Genomic DNA, 10,737 nt, shown 5'->3' on the forward strand with positions numbered 1-10,737 from the left:
AAATAGGGAATAGGGCGCCATTTGGGCTGCATCCTCTGTCCACTGCAGTCAGTAAACAGCATGCTAGTGTTCCTGTGGATGACTGACCTTTGCCCAAATTATACCCAGCAGCATTCGCTCTCATGTTGGTTTTCTCAGATAGTTGCTAAGTAGAGGAATAAAAGGGGGTTTCCCCTGCTGCCAGAATCGTCTTTAATGAGCGAATGGATAAAGGCTTGCTCTGATTTTTTTATTTTATTAACTCGGCACATGCTTCAGCCCTCTTTCTCTCAGTGCAAAGCCCTCTGATGTACAAAGTCTCATTCACTAGGCTGTTGGAAAATACAGCATCTTTCACGACACATACAGTGTATCGATGACAAATAACAAGCACAAAGCAACTTATCTATAATGTCACATGCTGTGAAATGAATGACACACAGAGATCCTGTGACACAATGCTCCGACAACTGGTGGTCTAGAGTCGACTAGTATGTGGACACTAGTCATTGAAAAGTATCCCATGGTATCAAAAACACAGGAGCCAATCTAATGGAGCCCGTTACAAGCTATTCAATGGACTCAGCAATCCTCCTCCCCTCTAGAAAGAGGACTTTGTCCATGTCACAGAAGCACACAGAGCAGGGCCTGGCTGCCCTCAGAGAGAGAACCAGTGTTTGCCAGCAGTCAGTCTAAGGATGCCTGCCCAGTCTGCAGAGGCTCAGTGGCTAGCTGATACTAATTGGTCAGTGGTCAGACAGACTGACATTCCCCTGTGGGGCCAGACAGCTGAGGACAGCTCTCCCTCAGTCTCATTCACACAGCCTGAAGCCTGCCAGGCTCCTAGTAAATAACATCGCCACCATCACTGTTGTAATGAAACAAACCGGTCATGATGCATTCCCTCTCTGGGACTGTCGAGGAATGCCACAGATGGACGAACACACACGCATGCACATGCACGCACACACACACACACACACACATCATATCACGTGGCTGCAAAAACACTCCTCTGATTACAGATATACTGCCTTTTAATGGGATATATGGGATATTCAAGCCATTTTTTATGACAGTGGTTGAAAAGCCTGGGAAATAAAACAGCCTGTGCATGTTTTATGCATGCTATGTTCACAGACATTTAGAATCTCCTAAGCTGTGTTTCAGTAAACAGTTCCGTGAAGGGAAAGTCTTGTTTTTCCCTCTTGGCGTGCCTCAACAGGATAAACTGATCCATCGAAGGAGTGACACACAGACCTCAGTAACCCGACCTGGAATATCAGCAAGCCCTGGAGACAAATCTCACAATGGCTCATAATCTGACACAATCAATAACACAATGTCTCAATCACACATACACATTTCCAGCTGAATCCAACATTATGACAGACGTCTGCTGTGATGAATAGGGCTTGGTTAGTTACAGGACATAGTTAGAACTTCACCAGGATGTAAACACTAATCATCAAAAGTTTCATGAAACATCCAAACATGATGGCCATCCCACTGTGAGAATTACAGTTGGCTGAAACACATGGCACTGCTTTGTTCGGGTCCCAGTCGTGCTGTGGAACAAGCTGTGTCCTGTCTCTGTCATGAGCAGGGCACTTTAGTCAGTTAGCTGCTGCCTCATTAGCACAGTGAAGTGAGCTGTCAGACACTTATCTTAGATAGCCATAACACTGTTCACTGTGAGAAACATATTTACCCTGCCTGCATCCCAATTCTCTGGGAAGTGTACACTTGTGCACGCCTCTGAACATATCTACAGTAAATAGCATTTGATACGCATAAGCATACGCTATAGAGAGTTTCCATCATATTTCTTCACATCAGTCATTTCCTTTTAATGGGAAGTGGGCAAGTGCACAAGAAGGATAAAGAATTGGGACACAGACCCTATTTGTACGCAGGATACTAACAACATTCAAAAGAATGTATATATCATCCAATCACACAATCCCTCAGCTGATTGGAGATAGTCAACAAGAGGCAGTCTGGTTTGATCCCTCTGTACCTCCCCATGTTGCCCGACTGTATTCCAGGGCGTGTTCTCAGCATGCGCAAAACAGCTGGCAGGCGTATTCACAGTCATCTTCAACCTCTCCTTGTCCCAGTCTGTAATCCCCCCATGTTTTAAGATGACCACCATCATTCCTGTTCCCAAGAACTCTAAGTTTTCATGCCACAATGACTACCGCCCTGTAGCACTCACATCTGTAATCAGGTGATGTGGTAAGAAGGCCCGGGGAAAAAAGACTCCAACCACCCAAGCCATAGACTATTCTTTCTGCTTCTGCACGGCAAGCGGTACCAGTGCATCAAGTCTGAAGCCAACAGGCTCTTGAATAGCTTCAATCCCCAAGCCATAAGGCTGATAAATAGCTAACAATAGCTACACAGACTATCTGAGTTAACCTTGTATCCTCATTGACATTTTTATTTTTGTCTCTATGCACACTCACAGAGCCCGACACACTCACACACTCACTCCATCATCTTCCCACTCACACATAACATGCACATACATTTATACTGACTCTGCACACATGGACACCCACTCACATACAAGCTGCTGCTACTCTGTTTATCTTATATCTTGATGCCTAGTCACCTTACTCCTGTACATATCTACCTCATTCACTCCAGTATCACTGCACATTGTAAATAATGAACCCTGTTTATACACTGCTCAAAAAAATAAAGGGAACACTTAAACAATACAATGTAACTCCAAGTCAATCACACTTCTGTGAAATCAAACTGTCCACTTAGGAAGCAACACTGATTGACAATAAATTTCACATACTGTTGTGCAAATGGAATAGACAAAAGGTGGAAATTATAGGCAATTAGCAAGACACCCCCCAAAACAGGAGTGATTCTGCAGGTGGTGACCACAGACCACTTCTCAGTTCCTATGCTTCCTGGCTGATGTTTTGGTCACTTTTGAATGCTGGCGGTGCTCTCACTCTAGTGGTAGCATGAGACGGAGTCTACAACTCACACAAGTGGCTCAGGTAGTGCAGTTCATCCAGGATGGCAAATCATTGCGAACTGTGGCAAAAAGGTTTGCTGTGTCTGTCAGCGTAGTGTCCAGAGCATGCAGGCGCTACCAGGAGACAGGCCAGTACATCAGGAGACGTGGAGGAGGCCGTAGGAGGGCAACAACCCAGCAGCAGGACCACTACCTCCGCCTTTGTGCAAGGAGGTGCACTGCCAGCACCCTGCAAAATGACCTCCAGCAGGCCACAAATGTGCATGTGTCTGCTCAAACGGTCAGGAACAGACTCCATGAGAGTGGTATGAGGGCCCGACGTCCACAGGTGGGGGTTGTGCTTACAGCCCAACACCGTGCAGGGCGTTTGGCATTTGCCAGAGAACACCAAGATTGGCAAATTCGCCACTGGCGCCCTGTGCTCTTCACAGATGAAAGCAGGTTCACACTGAGCACATGAGCACATGTGACAGACGTGACAGAGTCTGGAGACGCCGTGGAGAACATTCTGCTGCCTGCAACATCCTCCAGCATGACCGGTTTGGCGATGGGTCAGTCATGGTGTGGGGTGGCATTTCTTTGTGGGGCCGCACAGCCCTCCATGTGCTCGCCAGAGGTAGCCTGACTGCCATTAGGTACCGAGATGAGATCCTCAGACCCCTTGTGAGACCATATGCTGACACATGCACATTTGTGGCCTGCTGGAGGTCATTTTGCAGGGCTCTGGCAGTGCACCTCCTTGCACAAAGGCGGAGGTAGCGGTCCTGCTGCTGGGTTGTTGCCCTCCTACGGCCTCCTCCACGTCTCCTGATGTACTGGCCTGTCTCCTGGTAGCGCCTGCATGCTCTGGACACTACGCTGACAGACACAGCAAGCCTTTTTGCCACAGTTCGCATTGATGTGCCATCCTGGATGAACTGCACTACCTGAGCCACTTGTGTGGGTTGTAGACTCCGTCTCATGCTACCACTAGAGTGAGAGCACCGCCAGCATTCAAAAGTGACCAAAACATCAGCCAGGAAGCATAGGAACTGAGAAGTGGTCTGTGGTCACCACCTGCAGAATCACTCCTGTTTTGGGGGGTGTCTTGCTAATTGCCTATAATTTCCACCTTTTGTCTATTCCATTTGCACAACAGCATGTGAAATTTATTGTCAATCAGTGTTGCTTCCTAAGTGGACAGTTTGATTTCACAGAAGTGTGATTGACTTGGAGTTACATTGTGTTGTTTAAGTGTTCCTTTTATTTTTTTGAGCAGTGTAGTATGCTAACTTACTTATTGTGTTCTTCATATTTTGGGGGGAAAAATTATAGTATTACACTGTTAATGAATATTGCACTGTTGGGTTTTGAGTTTGAAAGAAAGGCATTTCAAAGTACTTGTGCATTAAAACTTGAAACGTGTTGTTATTGTTCAGAAGATCCCTTATCTGCTTACTGTAAGTTACTCAAGGTATAGACTGAGGGTGAAATCAGTGTCATTGAGTCATTAAGGATACAAAGTGCAAACAGATGATGTATGGTAGCACCAACAACAAACTCAGAATCCTGGGTCACTTCGGACAGATCAGACAGAGCTTCCTTCCTACTTGAGGTAGCTAAAAATACAATTCTAAGAGGTCAGATTTCGTTTGGAACATTTTGATACGCATAACCAACATAAGACAGTTCTTCGGATTGAGTCAGAGACCAGACAGTAGCCATCAATTCTCCTCCCATCTGTTGAAAGGATCAGAGCTACCTGACATCCTCCTCACCGATCCAGGATATGAACATTTATAACCACATCAAGTTTTATGTTGGAAAGATACCCAGACCTGGATGTCTCAGACCTCAGTCAGCAGAATATTATATTCTTTGAGGAGGACGTGTGCTTTATAGTAGGTCAGCCCACCCATCTGCTTTACCTCTGACCAAAGGAGTTATACAGAAAGTACCAATATGACAGAAAACATTTCCTATAAATTATCTTATGAAGAGAACAGTGAGGACGAGACACAGGTATAGGAAGCACAGCATGTCCATATTGAATGATAGAGGCCTATCGTCAATTTGGGGGAACTTACACAAGATCAGGAGTCCTATCCAACATAAATCACCTGCAGCCCATATAGGCCTAAGTTCAGATGGTTAACCAAAGACTAAAACTTTGATCAAAAGTGATGTGCCATGGGAAATCAATTCTTATTATGAACATTACAAAACAAATCCCATTGGTTTGCTTGATTTGGAAACCCCATCAATATTTAGAGTACAATAACTCACACACTGTGAGCAACTGCCCCCCTCACAATGACATTGACAGGCAAGCAAATACTGCAGTTGTTGTCAGTGAAAACAGCAACCATGGAGCGAGGAGCAGCAGGACTGATAGACAGACAGCTACAGATAACTAGAAACATCAAAGCAAATGTGGGGTATTCTTTGCATGTCTGTAGCAACACTGTAGCAATCATTCATACCGATCAAGCATCATTGCAACATGGCAAGTCACATTGCTTCAACTTTTGTAACACTCCCAGACATTTGGAACAACAGTGTCTGTGAGACGTCTGCTTGGAATGTTGGTGACAAAATACTAAGGTTTTTCAATATGATTCACAGTGGAATGCCACCTGGGCTCTATGTTAGCATGTCACAATCAGACATTCATCTATTTAGGCCTAGCCTTGTGGGAAACCATTCTGGCTCACAGTCTGATAGTTTCACTCTTGCCCCAAGGGCAATTCCATGGTGACAGATTTACGAGACTCAGATTTTTTACTTTAAAATGTATACCAAACAAAAACTATTGATTTAAAAGTTTAAACCACACAACTCAATTGCATATGAAGGATTACTTTAACGATTTCCACAGAAAATGTTACAAAAGCACATTTACAGGAAGAATTGTGCAGATACAAAGTCTGGTAACAAAACAAAAGTGAGGGAGATTTCACCATAATTCTGTTACCAAACTTTGCATCTGCACAATTTTCCAGTAAAAAAAATGTTTTAACTGTGTAAATTGTTCAAATGAGTCATTGTGCATTGAGTTGTTTGTTAAACTTTGAATGGTTTTTGTTTGGCATACAGTCTCAGCGTAATTCCGTTACAATGGAATTGCCCCTGAACTAAGCTTGTTCTGTTTAGCGCCTTCATAGTTCGGGATCAGAGTAGGAACCGGGCTTAGTTTGTATGTGAGACTGACATTGTTTCTGAGTATGGTGATGTAGTGTGTCCCTCTAAGCGGAATGCCTGTTCACACTTTCTCTGCCCTATTAACAAATAGGAGAGTTTAATGATTCAAAGCATAGCACTGTAACACACTTGCCAACAATGGAAGATTATTCAAAACATTTCCAATCTGCCTGCTCCTCACGCCTACTCAAAGACACAGAGCATAAGACAGTGAAGAAAGAGAGCGATGAAGCACCTTTTATGCAATAGGGACACTTCCCAGCTACACTGTTGGGTGTAAAGTCCTACAAAACAGTCAGTAGTGCCTCTATCTCTGGGGTGTATGTTTGTGTATGCAGTGTGGGTGCTGAGAACCTCGTCTGGGGGGTTAGGGGAGCAGAGAGGGGAGAGAGCTGGGTTCACTGAGGCAGTCCTCTGGTCTGAAGGGTTTAAGTTGGGGGGAGCTGACTGATAGGCTGCGCCTCTGCCTGAGAATGAATAACACCAGATCACACCATTGTCCAGCCCCACTGAAGCACAAAGACAGAGAATGGGAAGTTCAAACAGCTACACTGGGCCATTGTTGAGCCTCACCGGACCGACAGGGCTGGGCTCAATGGGTGGGGCAATGCAGGCTATAGTGGCCTCTGGGATAGTCCCATCCATTTCATACTAGTCCTACAAAGAAACTAAATGGTGGCTGATGCAACCACGCTGTTGCTCCTCCTATCTGCCTGATTTTACTGTGGGTGGTGGAAGGGGTGTGTTGCTACCAACCTTGTGGTATTACGCAATGTCTGTCTACACCACATGCAAATATGCAAGTCTTGAACAGACACACAATCAGAGAGTGAAACACACACACTAAAGTCCAGCAGAGAGCATACAGTACTCTGGTAAATCATTCTCCACAGCAGTTCACAGGCAACGGCAGAAGCTGAGCGAGCACTGAAGGAAAAACAACTGGCTTGGTTTCACTGAGTGAGATAGCTCATCTATCCTCATCCATATCTTGACATAGCAACAGAACTATTCTAACAACAGTACATCATAACTTCATTATGAGAAAAAGTAGAGCCAACCAGAACTGTGCCAAATGGTATAGGTAGCTCCTCTACACATTTAGTGGAAGAGCTACAATGTTTCTCTTTTGCAAGGCTTTCCCAATTGCCATAGAGTTAGATCAACACTGGAACGTTTTATGACCAACTAGCCTAGTTAGAGTAGAATGCCCTACCTCCTTTCTCTACAACCGTCTACCCCTTCTGTACACCCCCTCTACGGCTACATCTTTAGATGTCACCGTGGTAGAGCAGATGTCACTCATTCATTCTCATTTATTACTGATATTATATTCATATGTTTTCAATGGTATTAATTACTCCATTACTCAGTCCCGATTTATTTGAAGTGCATCTTATGAAGACTTCATAAAGCCATACATAGATGCTTCACAAATCATCTATAAGTGTATATCATGTTCTATAAAGATTCATAATGTGGCATAACTGTGTGACATAACCATCAGTTTATTTGTTCACATTTATTCATCTTTTATACAGAATGAAATACAATTACAGATTATTATTTGTGATCCATGTATGCAGTGCTTATGAAGTACATATGAATGCTTTATGAAGCCTTTATAAGATCTACTTCAAATAAAGCGGGAAAAATTACTCTTTACCAATACATCATGGTGTCATTGTGCATGACTAAGTCTGGGACTGGAGTTGCTGTGAGCAGAGCTTTAGATGAATTTGAGGGCGGTGTGAACATCACAGAGGAATACTAACATCCCTCTCAGGGGTCCTCCTCGCTTGGTATCGGTTCCTCGAGTGGAAATAAGTCCCGGTATCAAGTCTTGGCACAGCTCTGACATTCCCTTACGTTGAGATAGCTCCTACAGTACATACTGTACGGTACTGTATCAGTATGACCTCACTGGTTTTAATTGAAGACTTCTCCTCCCACACATACACACACAAGGGGGGGGGGGGGGGGATTCCCAGACAGGGGAATGCAGAGAGGTCAGTAGTACTGCAGGAACCTGTGATTCAGGGCTGGTGAACCATGGGGAATGTCTGCCTGGGGGCACAGTGCAGGCAGCCAGACAACAACCCATCTGAACTGAATGGTCTGCTGCTGGGAAGTAACATCTGCCCAGTGCCCGGCGTGTTAGATATTAGAGGTGCTACTAATTAAAAAGGATGAAACTCCAGCGCTGTACACAGACACACACAAATACACACACCACACGGGGGGGGGGGGGGGGGGGGGGGGGGATCTGGTCTAGATGATTAACAGCACTGTAATAATCTAAGTGATTGTGAGACTGACTCAGGCATGGGATTTGCGTCAGCCCTTCAAAAGCCCATCATATTTCGGAAATGAGAACAGGTTAGCACTTTGCTACTGGGGATGTTCTCATTAGCATGACTTGGGCTTGATCAGAGGCCTCCAGGCAGCATGCTATTATGCATGTCTAACATCACGGCTGTCATTGCAGTGCAGGGAGGTAACCAAGACATTACCCATCTTCTGCATCATTACACACAGCAATTAGGGATAGATGCGTGCAGATTGCAGACGGTTCAGCAAACATTGATGTTATCATTCTTTTAAATGCCTCACCTGATGCCAGGAGGAGAGGGGCAAAACTGGTACATGTACATGAGTTGTAATGTCCTCTATGCCCTTTTCTAACTGATTAAAAACAACTCATTGGGGCTTAACTGGTTTAATGACTTGGATAAGTCTGATTGCTGGAGAATCTAATAGTATTAAATGACTAATCTGAGAATGGGGATGTCTTACATCTTTAGCCAGCCAAGTCTAGCTATAGGTCTCAAACCTCTAGTATTAGTATAATGCCTATGAAGAAGTAAGTTCCTGTAGCAGACTGAAGAAGTAGCCTAGCAGACAAAACAAAACAATTCAGAAAAGCACCAGGTGACTGATGCCAGTATAAAGCACCTGTCTCAGACTCCACCCATGAGTTCCAGGTGTGGTCCACCAATCTAAAAATACCAAAACATCTGAAATGATGTATGTCCCCAACATGAAACCTCTTCATGAATAGGTATCACTGCTATTCTGACCCCCAGGGAAGAGTATAATTGAATAGAAATAGAATACAAACCGTAGACAGTTTACCAACACCACTACATCATAAAGAGCAACTTGTTTGCTTGTTGATAGTAAAACTTAATCACTTTCTCCCCTGAGAGTCTTGGCAGCCATAGTGGCATAGCTTCTAACTGAGGTTCAAGGGAGATTACATTGAATGGCAAAGAAGCCTACTGTTGCCACAGTAGAGTAATACACATGTTGTGAATGCAGTCAAGCAACACTGATGTAGCCTACACACATATCCATCTCGAATTGTTTCCATCATTCATACCATAATTAGCCTACACAGTAGACCTAATTAGGCTATACTGCACTCATAAAATTACTACAGATCAAAGCGTATTCAAAAAGCAGGTCGAATCTCAATGTAACTTGAATACTATGGCGGTTTGCAATGCATGCACACCAGTTCTATGGATAGAACACAGGTTCTTTCGCCACATAGCCCTCATAAATACACTAACTGAGACAAAAGACACACGAAACTCGCAAACGCAACCGCGTCAAGACATTCTTCACATACCAAGGTGATCAAATCACCTTTACTGTGCAAAATGTTGCTGACAAAATGTGTCGGCGGCGGTTCAAAGAGATCTTTAATTTGCTATTGTATTGACATGTTATCCCTTCGTCCCACCCATACAGCCTATCCTCAGTCACCGGGTCTCATCCGTGTCGCCATAAATCATTTCAAATCATTTATCTGGAATATATTCCACTGTGGAAAAAAATACACCACTTGTCATCATGTTAGTTATCTAATGTCGATTTAGCTCACCTCGTAAACAAATCCATCATCGAAGCAGTTCGACGCTTTATGCTTGTGTATTCCCCTTTAACACAATAGTCATTGGGCTGCTGTAGGTGAGATCATTCCTTTTGCGCTCATGCAAATATGATCTATTATATTGACAAGATAGTTGAGTGACCGATTTTACAATGGAAATACATGTCCTCAAAGATGGAAGGCAGGCGGGAGGAGGCGAGATCAGCTCGGACCATTCTAGCCAATGAAAGTATATATAAACTCCAAAAAAAGTGCATTCACTTATATCAGTACATTCGCAACAAACTACCCATTACCCTACGAAACTTATTTTCGATCAAATAAGCCTTACGTAACAAATTAGAAATTGAATTGTTGTTTACCAAATTCGACACTCAAATAAAATTCGTGGTCTTATTTTTCGTGGACAGATATTGGGCGGAGTTAACCCTCTCGCTTTGCCTCTTCCTCTCTGCTCATGTTAGCGCGAACTGACCAAGGATAACAAAGCAATGCTTGTCTGGGAAATGTAGTTCCATAGGAATGGCGCTCCAATGGAGAACTATGATCAGCCCTTGTAAAAAAGTTTATAGTACCTTCAGAAAGTATTCACACCCCTTGACTTTTTCCAAATGTTGTTGTGTTAACTGCCTATATTTAAAATGAATTAAATTGAGACTGTGTGTCACTGGCCTACACA

The 10,737-nt window shown here is 43.8% G+C and overlaps 1 protein-coding gene across 2 annotated transcripts in view; it reads right to left on the bottom strand.

The window, feature by feature from the left end:
- Nucleotides 1-10,275, bottom strand: part of daam1a (dishevelled associated activator of morphogenesis 1a) — a 112,183-nt gene extending 101,908 nt beyond the window's left edge. For both annotated transcript variants that reach the window (XM_055865259.1, XM_055865260.1), the window contains exon 1: nt 10,050-10,275. The gene's annotated coding sequence lies outside the window, so the exon portion shown is untranslated. The remainder of the gene's footprint in view (nt 1-10,049) is intronic.
- Between the last annotated feature and the right edge of the window lie 462 nt (nt 10,276-10,737).

The sequence above is a fragment of the Salvelinus fontinalis genome, chromosome 16 (assembly GCF_029448725.1).
Source record: "Salvelinus fontinalis isolate EN_2023a chromosome 16, ASM2944872v1, whole genome shotgun sequence".
Taxonomy (NCBI): Eukaryota; Metazoa; Chordata; class Actinopteri; order Salmoniformes; family Salmonidae; genus Salvelinus; species Salvelinus fontinalis.